The 14845-nt window shown below is 41.0% G+C and overlaps 1 protein-coding gene across 39 annotated transcripts in view; it reads right to left on the bottom strand.

Annotated features, from left to right (window-relative positions):
* PTPRD (protein tyrosine phosphatase receptor type D) overlaps positions 1–14845 on the bottom strand; it is a 1673772-nt gene that overhangs the window by 1099853 nt on the left and 559074 nt on the right. For all 39 annotated transcript variants that reach the window (XM_065549568.1, XM_065549595.1, XM_065549566.1 and 36 more), the window contains exon 5: positions 1838–1881. The gene's annotated coding sequence lies outside the window, so the exon portion shown is untranslated. The remainder of the gene's footprint in view (positions 1–1837; positions 1882–14845) is intronic.

Genomic DNA, 14845 nt, shown 5'->3' with positions numbered 1-14845 from the left:
TTAGAACGTTAACCATCCTTCATTGTGGATCCTATCTTGTGATGCCTTTGGGATATGAATGTCTATGAATAAGGCTGACCCTCGTTGTTTAATTGCCTTGGAACAAACAAACAAAAATACCTCAGCAGGTGTAGGACAGTCAAGGGTCCTTAGGAAAAAATACATTTAAGAGCCATGTTCTGAACTATTATAAATTAGCATAGCTCCAAAATCCGTGAAGCTTTGCCAACTGGCTCTTGGAGTGCACTGTAAATGTAACAAACTCTAGTGTATACTCACAGAACACATCAAAGAGTGGCAATTGGACATCATTAACAGAAGTCTTATAACAAGGATTTAGAGGCAGATTGTCAGCTGGTGTAAATTGGCATCGCTTCACTGACTGCAATCGTGCTCTGACAATTAACATGTGCTAAGGATCTGGCCCACAGTGTTTTAGTGGTAGTACCAGGCTCCAGGGGTCCTCCTGTCTTAGGGAAAGGGCAGAATGAAAGGATCTCCACTCCTGATCCTCTTCTAAGTGCCATGCACAGGGGACCCTCCTCCAAGAGAGTTTCTCTACATCTAGCCTCCACACCATATGCAGTAAAACTGCACTTATTCTGCTATTTAGGGAACTTCTGCTCCCATGGAAATAGGAACTGGATTTTGGTCTAACATCCAAATACTGAACCCATCTAATCAATGGATCTATGGCAAAATCACTTTTACTTCATCATTTACATTTGAAGAGCTATTGTGATTTTAGGTTAATAATTCAGACTCATTGCATGGTGGAATTAGAAGACTAGAATAATGACAGCATCAGGTGCTGGGTTTTTATGTCATATCTCTGGAAAATCAATATTATTTCTGTTGTATTGCATTTGATTTCATTCCTTACCAAATGCCATGCCAAAGCCCTGACACAACAAAGATTTATGCCTCTATCCATTCACTTGCTCTCTGGCAGTTCTCAGATACTGGCACATATTTCCTTGGGTATGTTCAGTCCATAATGGCATTTGAACAGTGGCAGTAAATGACATGCATTAGGGATGAAGAAAAATAAATATGCAAAAAGCACAACAATATGCTTACATGGAAGCAGTATTTCAGTTTTAAACCTCATGAAGTCTAATGTGTGTGATATAAATCCTATATTACCATTTTCATTTACCGTATTAACAAGTCAGTTTTAGAAGTACTGTAGAGCAAATAGAGTTATTACACTCTGAAGTTGAAGTTAAAAGGAGAAAAGCATGGAGATTAACATGTAGAATCTACATGTAGATTACACAGAAGAATATATAATTTGTGAGCACTTTTTTGGCTATAAAGCATACATATATATATACATACACATACACACATAATTGAAAAGGCAGCAATTACCACTGATGAGTGCATTTACCCACGCCACTTTTTCATAATTCTCTGCCACTTTTCAGCTCATGTATCCTTTGGGTACTTTCTAGTGGGAAATTATTTTAAGGAACAATAAAAGTGAAGACTACCTCTTTTTTAAGGCTTTTTAGGAGCTCTTGAGAAACTCTTATTTAGTCTGGTAAGTGTTTCACATTTACTTTTACTCACTGAAAGTTTATTAATACCGGTGACAGAGGTACCAATTTCAGCACTTCTTATTCAAAGCTCTCACTGAAGTCAATGGGAGTTTTGCTTGAATAAGGAGGGCAGAAGCAGGCGCACAACTTAGTGCACATGCTACTGTGGACTCAGTGGAATGGCTTGATTTTTCAAATTCATGGACAAGATACACTGAATTATTAAAATCTTAAAATCACAGTATCTAACCATTATAAAAATATACTCAAACGTAAAGGTCTGTTTAACTTACTCTTCTCCAAGGCACATCCTGTTGTTGTCTCTCAGGATAGAGATCTAAAACACAAATTGAAAAAAAAAAATCATTTTATATCACCAGTTTAAATTAATTACTGTGTGTGAGATATTTTCTCTTTTTATTCAGAATCTTGTATGTGAAATAGCACTTGTTTTCTGCAACAATCCTTTGAAAGAATGCTTGTTTATAAGAATTTCAAAGGCTTTATATAGAATTAGGTCAATTAATGACAGCATCAGCAACGAAAATACACAAACACCAAAAGGAAAAAAAAAGTGCAACTTCCATTAATGTTACTAGTAGTAGCACATACAAATGAAAGATAAAATAGGCCTATTAGTTCACAATTTGGTGATGGTTGACATTCAAATGATTATTTTTCTTCTCATGCCTATTCAAGAAGACCTAAGAGGTCTTACTGTAGATGCAATTCACAAACACATTTTATTGTAAGAGTTTTGTGCTATAGCAGAGAAAAATTTTCCATACCACAATTTTCATAAACTAAGTAAATGTTCAATGCTGTTCATAGATTTGGAGTTTTAGATTAAGTCCTAGGGGAGAAGGATTAATGGTCAGAATGCAAGTGAAAGAGTCCAAAATTCATGACAAATTGTGTTGCCATGTGTTATATTAATAATTATATGTATTCAATTTATGACTGAATATGCAAAATATCATATTTTGCTCTCGGAGTACATATAAGAAACCATTCATATAAATCCTAGTTTCTCTGATACAGGAAATAACATCATAACTGTCATAAACAAAGTGGATGAAAACAAGGGATTAAAATAGACTAAATCTTTTCAACCTGTGTTCATGATACAGGTAGCTGTGAATTCAATCATTTTGGAAAAGACACCAGGAAGCCTGCAACTGTGCTTTCATGAAAGCTTTGCTTTTTTTAAATGTTGAAAAGCTGCAATTAGCCCTGCTCTTAAAACAAGTTATATACTTTGTCCAGCTATACCGAAAGAAGGACAGGAGACACTCGATACGGATTTAATCAGGCAGCAACTTTATTATTAGATGTCTGGCACTACCCGGCAGATAAAAGTGTACAGTGCCGGTAAACCCCGTTTATTTTTTAATTACCTGGGGGGAGGGGCTTCCACCAGCTCCTCCTCTTTCTCCATCCGGGTCCCTCCAGCAAATCCATTGCTGGGACCTTACCATCCACCCCCACTTGTAGGAGGGGTAAGGTGGGCTATAAGAAAGGAGGGTTTCTCCCTGCCTTTCCAACCATAGGCGTCTCAAACCCTATGCTATTCCGTTCCTTTAACCAGCACTTCCTTTTTAAGTAATTTACTAGGCCATTTATCTGGTCACTGGATGCCTTCCCTATGGAGTACCTGCACTGGACATCTGCCACAAGGAGGCACCAGCAATTAACTTGGCTGTCTCCCCACCTCCCCCACTGCTGCCTTGCCTGCTGTGTGGAGAAAGGGGTTTCCAATGCCAGAGCTTGTAACTTTAAAGCCTTTTGCCCATACATTCCAAGAGGGTGAGTCAGTGCTGGAAAGCTGACCAACACCACCTCTTTTGCAGCAGTTTCTGACCTTGTTCCCTCCACTTCCCTGCCATAAAGCACTACTGTCTTCCACTGGCAAGCCTGGACAACGGCCCCCCTGCTTTTAGTGCAGGGCCATCCTCCTCCTACATAAGCACACTTCCTTAGGAATTTTACAGAGTTTTGGATTTTTTTAAAAAAGCTTTTGCAGTTCACCTTTAAGTACAGTGACTTGATTTTGTCACTTGTCATATTTGTCAAAATGTCTCAAGCTAGGTTTGCTGATCAATATCTATCAGCATGGAGATATTCCGTGAAGACATGGAAAGAAGTACAGCATGTTCTGAATTAATTCTGGAACTACATTTATAGGGGGAGAGGTATTTGAAATGAAAGATAATTCTAGCAACTTCTTCAAATTCCATTTTTAACCCTGAATTCTGAATAGAATGTTTTCCCTGATTTTGTTAGGGTTTAAAATGCATTTTAAAAATATCTCCCACCAGCTACAGATTTCTGTTTTGAGTTTTAGTTTACTGACCACCTTGTTCTATTTATGAGCTAGGCACCTAGTTGCTTTTACAAATCCCACTATGTGCCTATCTGCATTCTTAGATACCAAAATACCTTTGAAAATCTCCATTCCACAGTTCAGATTTGAAGAAGTGGTGGAATGGCTAGACAAATGTTTGTGAAATCAGTAGTTATCTGCTTCCCAGGATAGAGTCCCCAACATTCTTTGTTCCTAAATGTACACATTTATGTTTATCCATATTAAAATGTACATTATTCATTTACACCAGTTTACCAAGCGATCCAGATCACTCTGAATCCATGACCTTTCCTCTTCATTATTTACCTATCTCAATTTTTGTGTCATCACATGTGGTCTGGGGTACTGCATCTACAGATGATAGGGGCACAAACATGTTTCCATAGACTTAAGGCCACTGGGCAAAAGTGAGTTGTACTTAGGGTGACCAGATGTCCCGATTTTATAGGGACAGTCCTATAAGATTTTGGGGTCTTTTTCTTATATAGACTCCTATTACCCCTCCCCCCCCACACACACACACCGATTTTTCACACTTGCTGTCTGGTCACCCTATTTGTATTTACAGAATGTAATTTCTTAATAAAGTTGCAGCTGGGGGTCTTCAAATCAAATCTGAGTATTGTGCACTTATATGCACAAGCTGATAGGCGTTACTCAGCAGTATGTAATATTTACTGTCTAAATCAAATGTTAGTGAAATGGACTAAAAAACTATCAAAATTAAACCTCTCTTGAAAATATATCAATTACTATCAAAAGGCTTAAAGTATTTAACCTTTAAAGCAAGAATGTTTGCCTGGTATTGATTTATTAGGTATTACAAGCTAAGAAAACATGCTGTGTTTCAGTTTGTTGATTGCCTTCAAGGATCATCTTCTTTACAAAGGCCAGCCAGCTAGGGAATACTTAATTCCTCAGAACAGCTTGTCAATTAAAGGCAAATATACACAGTGAAAAAGCAGGGGGGCTCAGGGTGGGGGGAGTTAACTAGAGAGTTATTTTGAATATCAAAATCTTTCTAAGAGCTGAGAATGAAATGGCACCAGCCGAATAACTAAGACAACACATTACAAACACTTGCATAATGAACATTAATAGAGGAAGCAAGGAAATCTTTTCAGTGTTCTATGTCCATATGCCCATTTAGTCATATTCTAAAAAAAATAAGAAATATTGGATCAAACACTGTCCTGAGATACAAGTCACAATTCCCACTGATGTCAACATGAACTCAAAACTGTAAACTGACTTCACTGGGAATTAAGTTTCCGTATTATATCCAAAAGCAGAAGTTGTTCTTTTAAATATTATCTAGCTTACAGTAGAATTAGAACTCAAATAAGTCACTTCCATGCACAGTGCATTACACTTTCATATATATCTACTCACTGAGCAACTGCTAAGTCAAAAGCAACTGACTAGATATGTGGTAATATACACAAAACATATTTTATAATGACTCGTTAACCATGTATTTGATTACAATACATTCCCCCCAAAATATTTAATATTCAGTCAAAAAGTTATATAGTCTTCTTATATAAAGGATGTTAGAACAAAATCAGGCAACAGCTGATGGACTAGTTACGAAAACCTGAATAAAGCAGAAATTGGTCTTCTCCATTTTCCACCTTTGCTAAAATATTTCCAACCAGTAAAAATAATATATAAGGCATGTGGATAAACAAAGAGCAAGTCACAGAAGATTCTTCTAGTAGTAGCAATCACTCACTACAGAGACTCATTTGGGAATTGTAGGGACAGCTATATAATCATTTTATCATAACATAAATCAATAATCAAAGCTAACATTCACTAAAAGTGCTTTCCCACTGTGTTTCTTGTGACTTTAAAGATGGAGGAGAGGAGTTTTAATTTGTGTTTTCCACGCAGGGCCGGCTCCAGGCACCAGGCACCCAAGCACATGCTTGGGGCGGCACCTGGTAAGGGGAGGCAGGGGGAGCGCGGCGCGGCATTCTGTGCGGGGGGGGGGGGGGCGGGCTCCGGCGGCGCTCGGCGGGGGGGGGGCAGCGCGGGGCTCGGTGCTTGGGGGGGGGTGGCGGGCTCCGGCGGCACGGCACTCGGGGTTCCGGCGGCGCTTGGCGGGGGGTGGGCTCCGGCGGCTCGGCGTGGGGAGGGCGGCGTGGGGTGCGGCGCTGGGGCGGGGGTGTGTTTCGGCGGGCGGGGGCGGGCTCCAGCGGCGCGGCACTCAGCAGGGGGCGGCGCTGGGAGGGGGTGGCGCGGTGCTTGGCGGGGGCTCGGAGGGCGGCGCTTTTTTTTGCTGCTTGGGGCAGCAAAAAAGTTAGAGCCAGCCCTGTTCCCACGCCAGCAACTCTTGACAGTAACTAGTTATCCAATTGCACCCCATTCTAATATTTGCCATTATATACAGAGAAGTATATTTGCTTGAGATTTGGTTAAATTTAACAATTTTAACAATGTTTTGATTTTAAAATATCAACTTTCAAGTGCAGACTTCAAAGTTAACAGCTCAGAAATTAATGGGGGTTATTGTTTCAAGCTGTCTTCAGATTTGGACATATATCTCTATGTCGGTTTACGCGTCTTTAATTTTCTGAAGATTATCTTCACAATCATAGAAACCTTTTTTGTTAATAAAAAAATTAGATTGTGCAGCACAATTAGGCAGCAAATAAAAGAAGGATAATTGTGCAGCTACATAATCATGCCTACACCAGGCTCTTCATATGTTTGCATGTATATGATAATAAAAGTGAGTTCATAGTCACAGCATCTGAACTTGTAAACACAATAATTCTTTAAAAATAAAAATCCCTACTTTACTGTACTCCTAATAACTCTTGTTAATTTTATGCCTCTGTCAAGAGCGCTGCAAGCCACTGCTGTAACCAATGAGATCAGCTATATTAACTTGCAGTGACAGTAGTGTTGGAATTATGCCTGAGCTGACTCCTATTAGCTCATAAAAGAGCATCAGTACCTCCCAGGATGGTGGGGTCAGAATACGTGTAAGTGGTCTGTATTAGTTCTGGCAGCTGATTCCACCTCTGAGTGATAAATGGTAAAGGCACAATATTATCAGCCTGAAATACTGACATTAACATGTCACCCCACTGTACCATCAATAGATTACATGGATGGTAAGGTAGTATTTGTCTGTTGTTCCTTTTAAATTTCTCCTAGAGATAAACTTGTCTGTGCAAGTCATGCAATGCACAGAATTAACACAGGCACATCTCTACTGATAACATAGTTATCTCTATGAATTCACTTGAGGGCATTTTTCCCTATGAGTTTCATTTTGTGTTTGTCCTTTACGTGAACCTACTGTAGTCTTCTTGAAAAGAGCACACACAACAAGAGCACTGTTTAGCAACTAACCAAATTTAAACTCCTTATTCCATTTTTTTACTTTCCACTATTGCAAATTTATTGTTTATCTTTGTCACAGTTCACAGGATAACTGCACCTTTGACACCTTTTAGTCTCTCCCTCTCAGGCCTCAAGCCATTACCTCTCTCTGTCTCTGGGGGTGGAATCACATGATTTTCCCACTCTTAGACTGGGTTTTGCACTGAGGTCCTCTGGTATGAACCACAATTATGTCATGAGGCCCAAGTTAGGGCCAATACCAGCAGTTCAGTTCCTTCCAGGAGATACGACCAATGGTATAGTGCAGTGGTTCCCAAACTTGCTGGGAAAGCTCCTGGTGGGCCGGGCCGGTTTGTTTACCTGCCGTGTCTGCAGGGTCAGCCAATCGCAGCTCCCAGTGGCCGCAGTTCACTGCTCCAGGCCAATGGGGGCTGCGGGAAGGGTGGCCAGCACATCCCTTGGCCCTCGCCGCTTCCCGCAGCCCCCATTGGCCTGGAGTGGGGAACCACTGGTATAGTGTAACCAGACATCTTTCTTAAAGCAAAGTGTTGTTTATTTAGAACCAAGGGATTTCAGAGAAAAAGATCTTAAAACCATATAGCGTTTATATGCATTTCTTTCTTCACTAAGGATTACTTTCCCCTGGAAATCTGGGGAGGCCCCAGCTGCTTCAAACTTTCCTGTAGGACCTGTCTCCGTAACTCTCCCTGTCAGTCTGTTCTCCTCAGGAACAGTTCATTGACAACACTGCACTCTCTCACTCTCCAAGGAGTCTATTTAACTATTTAGTTCTCTCTAGGCATCCAGTCCTGGCAAAACAATAGTGCAACTATGGCTGGAACCTGAAAGTAGTATCTCCATTGCTGATAATTCAGCCATGATGGATTATTTCACTAATCCAGGCCAATTTGACAATTTGGGCATGAGGCATAGAATTTTTGGACCTTTTTATACCCCCAGACCAGAAAAAACAGACCATGAACCAAACTAGGGTTTTTTCCTTGCCAGATATCCAGCAAATGGTGTGACATGGACCAAATGCAAGATTTCCCTGGAGTAGGGTTGGGGAACCAGGAGTTGGGTTCAGACTTCCCTGGTTTGGTGGTCTTTCTCCAGACAATGCAATTGCTCACCGTGAGGAAATATCTCAGCTTGCTGGGGGTTCCCTATCTTTTCATTAATAATGGCTCACCTCGCACCTGTGCATAGGCCCACTTTAAATTCTCATCTCTCTTTTGCTCTTCCACAAAGTTAGACAATCTGGTGAGGATATCAGATTAGGGAAAGGGGCAACCCCCAGTTCTGGGTGGGACCATGGTACCAAAGAGGCATCTGACTGCCTGGAACTTCCCTCATCCAGCTCTGCTACTGCAGTGAATCATCTCTGAGTCTGATGAGTGCTGCTGAGCTGATAAGTCATCCCTCAGTCTTAGCCTGAGGAGTCATCCCTGAGCTTGGTTACCTGAGGGCTCCACATCAATCAACCAAGGCTCAGCCAATCCACAGGCACAGATCTAACCAGGTGATCTCCAAGGCCAGAGTTACAGGCTCCCAGTGAGAGCAGCCATTGCAGTCTGGTCAATGTTGCTATCTTGTTGGAAGTATCCAACACTGATTGATAGCTCTGACAGACTGCTCCTGCTCCTGTTTCAGCCCTAGCCCCACCCTGTGTCTGCTCCTGCTTCAGCCCTTTTCCTACCCCATTCTTGATTCCTGCTCTGGCCACTAGCTCTCATCTCTGGCCCAAACACCAGGCATGATGGCTGCTGCTGCTTTGACCACTAGGCCTGACCACCATGGCTTCAACCACTAGGCCTGACCATCTACTCAGTTTCTCCTCTACACTGGCAAGGTCTACTGGACCCTGACCCTCTAGCACAGGGAAGCTGGTGTCAGGGCTCCTGTGTTCTCTGAGGGTTCCAAAAACTTTTTTAGCAGGTCCCCCAATCTCAGCCTATTATGACAGGTAGGCTTGAGATGCAGCCACACAAATATTAGGGATGTTATATATTCCCTCACAGTTAGCTGAATCTCTGTGCTGGGATAAAGCTGTATGTCCCCAAGCATACACTGTAGGTGGATCATGTCCCAGTGGAGGGCCTGGAATTGATACAGTCCTTCACGAGGGGCTGGCCATACCTTGAGTCCCCTAGGCCCATTGCATCTATCCCCTTTACTTTAACACGGATGGTGAGATTAGTTGGCCCTGGTAAGCATGCTTAGGCCTCTGCAGTCCAGACTTGCCAAACACCATCACCCTGGTGGCTAGTATTGGGACCTATCCCCATCTCCTGGATAAACCTTTCTACATGGGCCACTCCTCTTCCAGCCCCAGGGGCTTCCTTTTCAGAGACCATGGATTCTCAAGCTGAGTCCAGTGTGGGTTTCCCCAGCTCCCTGGACCGAGCTGTCCATGACCCCTGTCATTTCCTGGATCTCTTGAACCCTGGCAAGTGTGGGGCTGGGAGGAGATTTTGCGATGCTGACCCCCTGGCCATGTTTCCCATCACCCAGAGCCAACTCCTTGGCCCCATGGAATACCCCTCAATGTTGCTGGAGCTTTCAGCCATTCAGAAGTTTCAAGAAAGGGCTCTGGATCATCTCCAGGCCCTATCTTCCTGAATCTGACCAGTACTGTAAACATCACTGGACCTGTCCCCACCAGCCCCATAGCGGAGAGCCAAAACATTGTAGGAGGCCAGAAGAAGGTTTTGATCTGTTGAACCTGCTGTTGCTATTGCTGGTGAGCAGGTAAGTCTCAGATGAGCTGCTGTGGCTAGGTGGCTCTCCACCGTCAGATCTGCTGTTGCTGCTGGGTATCCTGCTCCACTATCCTTTTGAGGAGTTGCTGCATATCCATAGTGCTGCTTTGTGTATGTGTGTTCAAGCCCTGACCTGCGCCCTTCCCAGGGTCTAGAACTGGGCCTCCATTCTCCACCAACTGTGACTGGGTTGTCACTGCAGCACCTGCTTGTGGCCTGTAAGAGCACGAATCACCCAGACATAGTTCTCCACCAGAAGGTCGCAGTCTCTGTAAGATCCAACAGAGCAGTGCTTTGGCCTTCTGGCCAAGGCATAATTTAGTCCTCCCCTCCCCGGGTGCTATGGTCCAAAAGAAATTAGGAACAAAACAAATAACATTTCAAACAGGGTCCTCTGTTGAAACCTGGAAAAGGGAAGGATTCTATCCTTCTATTCAGGGCTTGTCTTTACACAGTCGATACTTCACCAAACCTCCCAGGTCTGGCCATCCCTTCTAGCAGAGCTTTACTTTTCTTCCTGGACAGCCCTGAACTGGGCTAGCTCTCCTCCTTTTAATTTGCCTCTCCATGACACACATTTGTTCTAATTGTAGCAGAGCAGGGCCAGTTGGGTCCACAGGCTTTCATTAACTCACTCATTGCCAATGTAGAGTCTATCTGTCCCATCATACCATGCTTATTTGTGAGGTGTATAATTCCAATATTTCAAAAACAAGGACAGCACATATAGGGCTTTCTATGATTTTTTTTGCTGTACAAAAACCAAATCAAACCAAAGACCATCCTAAACAAAAAAAAACATGCAACAATAAAACAAATATCAGTAAAATTATTTCAAACAAAGAAATAATGAAAGTACATTTTACAATTTCTCCTTAACCACTGTTTACTTCCACTACATAGCACTCCAGTAGTGACTTCTTTGAAATACATGTACAGTATTGCCTTACAAATGTACTGTTATCAATTCAAACAATTTAATTCTTCTCACTTAGATTTTGGGGTAAAAAGACTTTACCCCATGAGAGAGAGGGGCACGCCAGAATGATAATATAAATAAGTGAATTAAATTATGCTTTCAGGAACAGATCTTTGTCCCACTGAAAACAGTAGAAAAATTACAACTAATTTCAGATAAACCAAGAGATAGCTTTAAGGTGTTTTTAAGACACAGAAACATCTTTTGCTTTAAGAAAAAATAGAGTTTTACATTTGTCTTCAAATATTTTATAATAAATAATAAACCAACCAACCAACATGGCCACAACAACACTGCAAATAATAATTGTAAACATATACAGAACCTTTTTATCTGACATGATCCCAAAGCACTCTGCAAACTGTATTCATACAACACCTCTGTTCTATGGCTTACTTAGTACTAGTTTAATTTAACTTTCCTTTGAAAGTGCGCTGCAGAGGACAGCATGTGCAGCCCCTATAGCTAGTATGGAATTTCTTCCCATCTCTCAAGAGTGAACACTCTCTCCTCCATAGACATGGTAGAGTGGAGGTGACACTCTATGAAGGAAATCAATATTTATTTATTTGTTTTTACTTGCACAAGTACACAGGAAAGAAGAGGCCAAAGAGGAAGAGACAGATTTCGAGGGAATATAAATGGTGATGTGAGTTAAGATGAGCAGGCAAGGAAGCTGGGTTGTTGTAAGAAAACTAACCATTAGGAGGATGTAGTAAGGTAGGAGGATGCTTTTAATATCACCACATTACCCTATCACACCCCTCATAATATATATTATGTTTCTTACACAAACTCACATCAGCTTCCTCGTTTTTAATCTCAAAAAGATAAAATACAAAGAGATCACATTTCAGAGGGTTGCACACTCCTAATTACGTGCAGCTATTCCACCTTGTGTTCGGATTCTGTCATATCTCACAAATTAGGCAGGGTTTATCCAGACCTGTTCTTGGCTAGAAGACCTCAATACGTATCACTTTTCTTTCTGAGTTAGCATTATACTGATGCCCGAATATAGTGGTCTCCCTTTTGGATGCTACATGGCAAATTCCCCCGCACCTTCCTTTCTTTAAAAAAAAAAAAAGTAATGTATGCTGACCTTAGTGTCCTGGATCCATTCCAGCTTGTGTAATTACATTCTGTATACCAGGATTTCTCCTGCAGTTTCAATTAGAGACAATGTTCTTTTTCACTGTCCTAAACTGATGTGCAGTGTTGCTCTTCACTGTTAAACAGCTGCCACGTTCCACTCAGAAGGTGCCTGAATTTTCAGTACACACTGATATGATCCTATATGTAGCAATGGTTTCAGTTTAAGAGCTATATTATAGCCTTTAAGTTACAGGCAGCATCAGGAGGCGAAAGAGAGTGGGAACTCAGCAGGGGCTGTGCATCCTCAGGATTTCCCAGAAGCAGTTTGGATGACTGAGTCAGAAGCCTCTGAGGATACTGTCGGACTGTATCCCAGAGCAGTGGATGCAGAACCCTTTACAGAGTGTGAATTTTCCCCACACGAGCCTAACTCTGCTTTCTGGTGCATTAAGAAGGCAGGGCTATAGCCCTACTCTTATCTCATCTCCTTTGGGCGGTCTAGTACTGCTGGAGAAGTTCTAGATTACCCTAGACCTTGAATTTAAGAGCCCTAAGGATGCAGTTGCATTTGTAGTTGATACAAATAAACATGAAAGTCAATTGTGCAAAATCATCATCACATGAGTACAGTGCAGACACTCCTTTTTCACAACTGCTTCACACTGGTGACTCATATTCACGTTGTGATCCAGTATAACCCCCGGATCCTTTTCAGAAATATTACCACCAAGCCAGTTATTCCCAATTTTGTAGCTGTGCATTTGATTTTTCCTTCCTATGTCCAGTACTTTGCACTTGTCTTTACTGAATTTCATCTTGTTGAAATCAGACCAATTCTCCAATTTGTCAAGGTCATTTTGAATTCTAATTCTGTCCTCCCAAGTATTTGCAACCACCCCCAGCTTGGTATCAACCAAAAATTTTGCAGGCATACTCTCCACTCCATTATACAAGTAATTAATGAACATATGGAATAGTACCAGACCCAGGACTGACTCTTGAGGAACCTCACTAGATATACCCTCCCAGTTTGACAGCAAACCATTAATAACTTGAGTATGGTCTTTCAACCAGTTATGCACTCACTTTCTAGTAATTTTCTATGGACCACATTTCCCTAGTTTGCTTATAAAAGAGTGTCATCTGGGACTGCATCAAAAGCTTTACCAAAATCAAGATATATCATTTCTATTGCTTCCTTCCATCCACTACGCCACTCACACTATCAATGCAGTAAATTAAGTTGGTTTGGCATGACTTGTTCTTGACTATCCATGCTGAATATTCTTTATAACCCTATTTTCCTCTAGATGCTTAGAAATTAATTGTTTAATAATTTGTTCCAGTATCTTTCCAAGTTGAGCTGACTGGTCTATAATTCCCTGTGTCCTCTTTGTTCCTCTTTTTAAAGACAGGAACTATGTTTTCCCTTCCTCCAGTCCTCCATGAATTCTCAGAGATAATTGCTAATGGTTCCGAGATCACTTCAACTACTTAAGAACCCCAGGATAATTTCATCAGGCCTTGCCTATTTGAATATATCTAACATATCTAAGTATTCTTTAACCTATTCTATCCTTATTTTACCTTATGTTTTTCTCCCTTGTGGTTAATATTAATTGTATTGAATATCTGGTCACCATTAACCTTTTAATGAAGACTAGGCAAAATAGGCATTAAACATGTCAGCCTTCTTCATGTCATCAGTTATTAGTTCTCTTTACCCACTAAATATAGGACCTACACTTTCCTTTCTCTTGATCCTAATATATTTAAAGCACCTCTTCTTATTGCCTTTTATATCTTTTTAAAGATGTAACATATTTTGCACCTTAGCCTTTCTGATTTTATTCCTCCGTACTTGTCCTTAACAATTTGTCCATATTCCTACTTTTTGATTTTCAGGTAATTAAAGAGCTCCTGATGGAATCATAGTTGCCTCTTACTATTCTTCCTATCTTTCCTTTGCATTGGGATAATTTGCTTTTTTTCCTTTAATATTGCCTCCTTGAGAAACTATTAGCTCTCCTGAACTCCTTTTTCCTTTATATTTTCTTCCCATAGGATCTTATCTATCAGTTCTCTGAGTTTGCTAAATTCTGCTTTTTTGAAGTCCATTGTTCTTATTCTGCCACTCTCACTCCTTCCTTTCTTTCGAATCAGGAAATCTATAATTTCACGATCACATTCATCCAAATTACCTTCCACTTTCAGAGTCACTACCAATTCCTCCCTGTTGGTCAGAATCAACTCTAAAATTGTTGTCACACTGATTACTTTCTCCGCTTTCTGAAACAAAAAGTTGTCTCCAATACATTCCAAGATTTTAAAGGACATTTTCTATTTTGCCATATTAATTTTCCAATAGATGTCTGAGTAGTTAAAGTCCCCCCTTACTATCAGGTCTTGTGTTTTGGATATTTCTGTTATTTGTTCTAGATGTGCCTCATCCACCTCCTCTCCCTGATTATGTGGTCAACATTAGACCCCTACCATGACACCACCTCTATTTTTTCCTTTTTATCTTTACCAAGAGAATTTCAACTGCCTCACACCTCCTTCTGGATCTTAGAAGAAGTGTATATATTCTTGACGCATAATGCAACACCTCCTCCCTTTTTATCCTGCCTGTCCTTCCTGAATAAGGTATTCTCCTCTATACCAATATTCCAGTCATGAAATTTATCCCAACAAGTCTTTGTGATGCCAATTAAATCATAATGTTGCTTATGTACTAATACTT

The sequence above is a fragment of the Chrysemys picta genome, chromosome 6 (genome assembly GCF_011386835.1).
Source record: "Chrysemys picta bellii isolate R12L10 chromosome 6, ASM1138683v2, whole genome shotgun sequence".
NCBI lineage: Eukaryota > Metazoa > Chordata > Testudines > Emydidae > Chrysemys > Chrysemys picta.
The sequence above is the reverse complement of the archived record's forward strand: the minus strand, read 5'-3'. Positions and strand labels throughout refer to the sequence as shown.